A 7,500-nucleotide genomic window follows, 5' to 3' on the forward strand; every position below is an offset into this window, starting at 1 on the left:
TCTGTCTCTCACACACACTCTCTGTCTCTCACACACACTCTCTGTCTCTCACACACACTCTCTGTCTCTCACACACACTCTCTGTCTCTCACACACACTCTCTGTCTCTCACACACACTCTCTGTCTCTCACGCACACACTCTCTGTCTCGCTCACACACACTTTCTGTCTCTCACACACTCTCTGCCTCGCTCACACACACTCTCTGTCTCGCTCACACACACTCTCTGTCTCGCTCACACACACTCTCTGTCTCTCACACACACTCTCTGTCTCTCTCACACACACTCTCTGTCTCTCTCACACACACTCTCTGTCTCTCACACACACACTCTCTGTCTCTCACACACTCTCTGTCTCGCTCACACACACTCTCTGTCTCGCTCACACACACTCTCTGTCTCGCTCACACACACTCTCTGTCTCGCTCACACACACTCTGTCTCGCTCACACACACTCTCTGTCTCGCTCACACACACTCTCTGTCTCTCACACACACACTCTCTGTCTCTCTCACACACACTCTCTGTCTCACACACACTCTCTGTCTCTCACACACACTCTCTGTCTCTCTCACATACACTCTCTGTCGCTCACACACACTCTCTGTCTCGCTCACACACACTCTCTGTCTCGCTCACACACACTCTCTGTCTCGCTCACACACACTCTCTGTCTCTCACACACACACTCTCTGTCTCACACACACTCTCTGTCTCACACACAATCTCTGTCTCACACACACTCTCTGTCTCACACACACTCTCTGTCTCACACACACTCTCTGTCTCTCACACACACACTCTCTGTCTCACACACACTCTCTGTCTCACACACATTCTCTGTCTCACACACACTCTCTGTCTCTCACACACACTCTCTGTCTCTCTCACATACACTCTCTGTCGCTCACACACACTATCTGTCTCGCTCACACACTCTCTGTCTCGCTCACACACTCTCTGTCTCGCTCACACACTCTCTGTCTCGCTCACACACACTCTGTCTCTCTCACACACACTCTGTCTCTCTCACACACACTCTCTGTCTCTCACACACACTCTCTGTCTCTCACACACACTCTCTGTCTCTCACACACACTCTCTGTCTCTCACACACACTCTCTGTCTCTCACACACACTCTCTGTCTCTCACACACACTCTCTGTCTCTCACACACACTCTCTGTCTCGCTCACACACACTCTCTGTCTCTCACACACACTCTGTCTCTCACACACACTCTCTGTCTCTCACACACACTCTCTGTCTCGCTCACACACACTCTCTGTCTCTCTCACACACACTCTCTGTCTCTCTCACACACACTCTCTGTCTCTCACACACTCTCTGTCTCTCTCACACACACTCACTGTCGCTCACACACACTCTCTGTCTCTCTCACACACACTCTCTGTCTCTCACACACACTCTCTGTCTCGTTCACACACACTCTCTGTCTCGTTCACACACACTCTCTGTCTCGCTCACACACACTCTCTGTCTCGCTCACACACACTCTCTGTCTCGCTCACACACACTCTCTGTCTCACTCACACACATTCTCTGTCTCTCACACACACTCTCTGTCTCTCACACACACTCTCTGTCTCTCACACACACTCTCTGTCTCGCTCACACACACTCTCTGTCTCTCTCACACACACTCTCTGTCTCGCTCACACACACTCTCTGTCTCTCTCACACACACTCTCTGTCTCGCTCACACACACTCTCTGTCTCTCTCACACACACTCTCTGTCTCGCTCACACACACTCTCTGTCTCGCTCACACACACTCTCTGTCTCGCTCACACACACTCTCTGTCTCGCTCACACACACTCTCTGTCTCGCTCACACACACTCTCTGTCTCTCTCACACACTCTCTGTCTCTCTCACACACTCTCTGTCTCGCTGACACACTCTCTGTCTCTCTCACACACACTCTCTGTCTCTCACACACTCTGTCTCTCACACACACTCTGTCTCTCACACACACTCTGTCTCTCACACACACTCTCTGTCTCTCTCACACACACTCTCTGTCGCTCACACACACTCTCTGTCGCTCACACACACTCTCTGTCTCGCTCACACACACTCTCTGTCTCGCTCACACACACTCTGTCTCGCTCACACACACTCTCTGTCTCTCTCACACACACTCTCTGTCTCTCTCACACACACTCTCTGTCTCTCACACACACTCTCTGTCTCTCACACACACTCTCTGTCTCGCTCACACACACTCTCTGTCTCTCACACACACTCTCTGTCTCTCACACACACTCTCTGTCTCTCACACACACTCTCTGTCTCTCACACACACTCTCTGTCTCTCACACACACTCTCTGTCTCTCACACACACTCTCTGTCTCTCACACACACTCTCTGTCTCTCACACACACTCTCTGTCTCGCTCACACACACTCTCTGTCTCGCTCACACACACTCTCTGTCTCTCACACACACAGTCTGTCTCTCACACAGTCTGTCTCTCACACACACTCTGTCTCGCTCACACACTTTCTGTCTCTCTCACACCCACTCTCTGTCTCTCTCACACCCACTCTCTGTCTCTCTCACACACACTCTGTGTCTCTCTCACACACTCTCTGTCTCTCTCACACACACTCTCTGTCTCTCTCACACACACTCTCTGTCTCTCTCACACACACTCTCTGTCTCTCTCACACACACTCTCTGTCTCTCACACACACTCTCTGTCTCTCACACAAACTCTGTCTCGCTCACACACACTCTCTGTCTCTCACACACACTCTCTGTCTCGCTCACACACACTCTCTGTCTCGCTCACACACACTCTCTGTCTCGCTCACACACACTCTGTCTCTCACACACACACTCTGTCTCTCACACACACTCTCTGTCTCTCACACACACTCTCTGTCTCTCACACACACTCTCTGTCTCTCACACACACTCTCTGTCTCGCTCACACACACTCTCTGTCTCGCTCACACACACTCTCTGTCTCGCTCACACACACTCTCTGTCTCGCTCACACACACTCTCTGTCTCGCTCACACACACTCTCTGTCTCGCTCACACACACTCTCTGTCTCTCACACACACACTCTCTGTCTCACACACACTCTCTGTCTCACACACACTCTGTCTCACACACACTCTCTGTCTCACACACACTCTCTGTCTCACACACACTCTCTGTCTCTCACACACTCTCTGTCTCTCACACACACTCTCTGTCTCTCTCACATACACTCTCTGTCGCTCACACACACTATCTGTCTCGCTCACACACTCTCTGTCTCGCTCACACACTCTCTGTCTCGCTCACACACACTCTGTCTCTCTCACACACACTCTGTCTCTCTCACACACACTCTCTGTCTCTCACACACACTCTCTGTCTCTCACACACACTCTCTGTCTCTCACACACACTCTCTGTCTCTCACACACACTCTCTGTCTCGCTCACACACACTCTCTGTCTCGCACACACACTCTCTGTCTCTCACACACACTCTCTGTCTCGCTCACACACACTCTCTGTCTCGCTCACACACACTCTCTGTCTCTCTCACACACACTCTCTGTCTCTCACACACTCTCTGTCTCTCTCACACACACTCTCTGTCGCTCACACACACTCTCTGTCTCTCTCACACACACTCTCTGTCTCTCACACACACTCTCTGTCTCGTTCACACACACTCTCTCTCTCGCTCACACACACTCTCTGTCTCGCTCACACACACTCTCTGTCTCTCTCACACACACTCTCTGTCTCTCACACACACTCTCTGTCTCTCACACACACTCTCTGTCTCTCACACACACTCTCTGTCTCTCACACACACTCTGTCTCTCTCACACACACTCTCTGTCTCTCACACACACTCTCTGTCTCGTTCACACACACTCTCTGTCTCGCTCACACACACTCTCTGTCTCGCTCACACACACTCTCTGTCTCTCACACACACTCTCTGTCTCTCACACACACTCTCTGTCTCTCACACACACTCTCTGTCTCTCACACACACTCTGTCTCTCTCACACACACTCTCTGTCTCTCACACACACTCTCTGTCTCGTTCACACACACTCTCTGTCTCGCTCACACACACTCTCTGTCTCGCTCACACACACTCTCTGTCTCGCTCACACACACTCTCTGTCTCTCACACACACTCTCTGTCTCGCTCACACACACTCTCTGTCTCGCTCACACACACTCTCTGTCTTGCTCACACACACTCTCTGTCTCGCTCACACACACTCTCTGTCTCGCTCACACACACTCTCTGTCTCGCTCACACACACTCTCTGTCTCTCTCACACACTCTCTGTCTCGCTCACACACTCTCTGTCTCTCTCACACACACTCTCTGTCTCTCACACACACTGTCTCTCACACACACTCTGTCTCTCACACACACTCTGTCTCTCACACACACTCTGTCTCTCACACACACTCTCTGTCTCTCTCACACACACTCTCTGTCGCTCACACACACTCTCTGTCGCTCACACACACTCTCTGTCGCTCACACACACTCTCTGTCTCGCTCGCACACACTCTCTGTCTCGCTCACACACACTCTCTGTCTCGCTCACACACACTCTGTCTCGCTCACACACACTCTCTGTCTCTCTCACACACACTCTCTGTCTCTCTCACACACACTCTCTGTCTCTCACACACACAGTCTGTCTCTCACACACACTCTCTGACTCTCACACACACTCTCTGTCTCGCTCACACACACTCTCTGTCTCTCTCACACACTCTCTGTCTCTCACACCCACTCTCTGTCTCTCTCACACCCACTCTCTGTCTCTCTCACACACACTCTCTGTCTCTCTCACACACACTCTGTCTCTCTCACACACTCTGTCTCTCTCACACACACTCTCTGTCTCTCACACACACTCTCTGTCTCTCACACAAACTCTCTGTCTCGCTCACACACACTCTCTGTCTCTCACACACACTCTCTGTCTCGCTCACACACACTCTCTGTCTCGCTCACACACACTCTGTCTCTCTCACACACACTCTGTCTCTCACACACACTCTCTGTCTCTCACACACACTCTCTGTCTCTCACACACACTCTCTGTCTCGCTCACACACACTCTCTGTCTCGCTCACACACACTCTCTGTCTCGCTCACACACACTCTCTGTCTCGCTCACACACACTCTCTGTCTCGCTCACACACACTCTCTGTCTCGCTCACACACACTCTCTGTCTCGCTCACACACACTCTCTGTCTCGCTCACACACACTCTCTGTCTCTCACACACACTCTCTGTCTCGCTCACACACACTCTCTGTCTCGCTCACACACACTCTCTGTCTCGCTCACACACACTCTCTGTCTCGCTCACACACACTCTCTGTCTCGCTCACACACACTCTCTGTCTCGCTCACACACACTCTCTGTCTCGCTCACACACACTGTCTCGCTCACACACACTCTCTGTCTCGCTCACACACACACTCTGTCTCGTTCACACACTGTCTCGCTCACACACACTCTGTCTCGCTCACACACACTCTGTCACGCTCACACACACTCTGTCACGCTCACACACACTCTGTCTCGCTCACACACACTCTGTCTCGCTCACACACACTCTGTCTCGCTCACACACACTCTGTCTCGCTCACACACACTCTGTCTCGCTCACACACACTCTGTCTCGCTCACACACACTCTGTCTCGCTCACACACACTCTGTCTCGCTCACACACACTCTGTCTCGCTCACACACACTCTGTCTCGCTCACACACACTCTGTCTCGCTCACACACACTCTGTCTCACTCACACACACTCTGTCTCTCTCACACACACTCTCTGTCGCTCACACACACACTCTGTCTCTCTCACACACACTCTCTGTCTCTCACACACACTCTCTGTCTCTCACACACACTCTCTGTCTCTCACACACACTCTCTGTCTCTCACACACACTCTCTGTCTCTCACACACACTCTCTGTCTCGCTCACGCACACTCTGTCTCTCTCACACTCACTCTCCGTCTCTCACGCACACTCTCCGTCTCGCTCACACAAACTCTCTGTCTCGCTCACACAAACTCTCTGTCTCGCTCACACACTCTCTGTCTCTCACACACACTCTCTGTCTCTCACACACACTCTCTGTCTCTCACACACACTCTCTGTCTCTCACACACACTCTCTGTCTCTCACACACACTCTCTGTCTCTCACACACACTCTCTGTCTCTCACACACACTCTGTCTCTCACACACACTCTCTGTCTCGCTCACACAAACTCTCTGTCTCGCTCACACACTCTCTATCTCTCACACACACTCTCTGTCTCTCACACACACTCTCTGTCTCTCACACACACTCTCTGTCTCTCACACACACTCTCTGTCTCTCACACACACTCTCTGTCTCGCTCGCACAAACTCTCTGTCTCGCTCACACACTCTCTGTCTCGCTCACACACACTCTCTGTCTCGCTCACACACACTCTCTGTCTCGCTCACACACACTCTCTGTCTCGCTCACACACACTCTCTGTCTCGCTCACACACACTCTCTGTCTCGCTCACACACACTCTCTGTCTCGCTCACACACACTCTCTGTCTCTCACACACTCTCTGTCTCTCACACACACTCTCTGTCCCTCTCACACACACTCTCTGTCTCTCACACACACACTCTGTCTCTCACACACACACTCTCTCTCTCACGCACTCTCTCTCTCGCACACACTCTCTCTCTCGCACACACTCTCTCTCTCGCACACACTCTCTCTCTCGCACACACTCTCTCTCTCGCACACACTCTCTCGCACACACTCTCTCGCACACACTCTCTCTCTTGCACACACACTCTCTCTCGCACACACTCTCTCTCGCACACACTCTCTCTCTCGCACACACTCTCTCTCTCGCACACACTCTCTCTCGCACACACTCTCTCTCTCGCACACACTCTCTCTCTCTCGCACACACTCTCTCTCTCTCGCACACACTCTCTCTCTCTCGCACACACTCTCTCTCTCTCGCACACACTCTCTCTCTCTCGCACACACTCTCTCTCTCTCGCACACACTCTCTCTCTCTCGCACACACTCTCTCTCTCTCGCACACACTCTCTCTCTCTCGCACACACTCTCTCTCTCTCGCACACACTCTCTCTCGCACACACTCTCTCTCTCGCACACACTCTCTCTCTCGCACACACTCTCTCTCGCACACACTCTCTCTCTCTCGCACACACTCTCTCTCTCTTGCACACACTCTCTCTCTCTCGCACACACTCTCTCTCTCTCGCACACACTCTCTCTCTCTTGCACACACTCTCTCTCTCTCGCACACACTCTCTCTCGCACACACTCTCTCTCTCGCACACACTCTCTCTCTCTCGCACACACTCTCTCTCTCTCGCACACACTCTCTCTCTCTCGCACACACTCTCTCTCTCTCGCACACACTCTCTCTCTCTCGCACACAC

This window comes from Mustelus asterias, unplaced genomic scaffold, assembly GCF_964213995.1.
Source record: "Mustelus asterias unplaced genomic scaffold, sMusAst1.hap1.1 HAP1_SCAFFOLD_1172, whole genome shotgun sequence".
NCBI classification, from domain to species: Eukaryota; Metazoa; Chordata; class Chondrichthyes; order Carcharhiniformes; family Triakidae; genus Mustelus; species Mustelus asterias.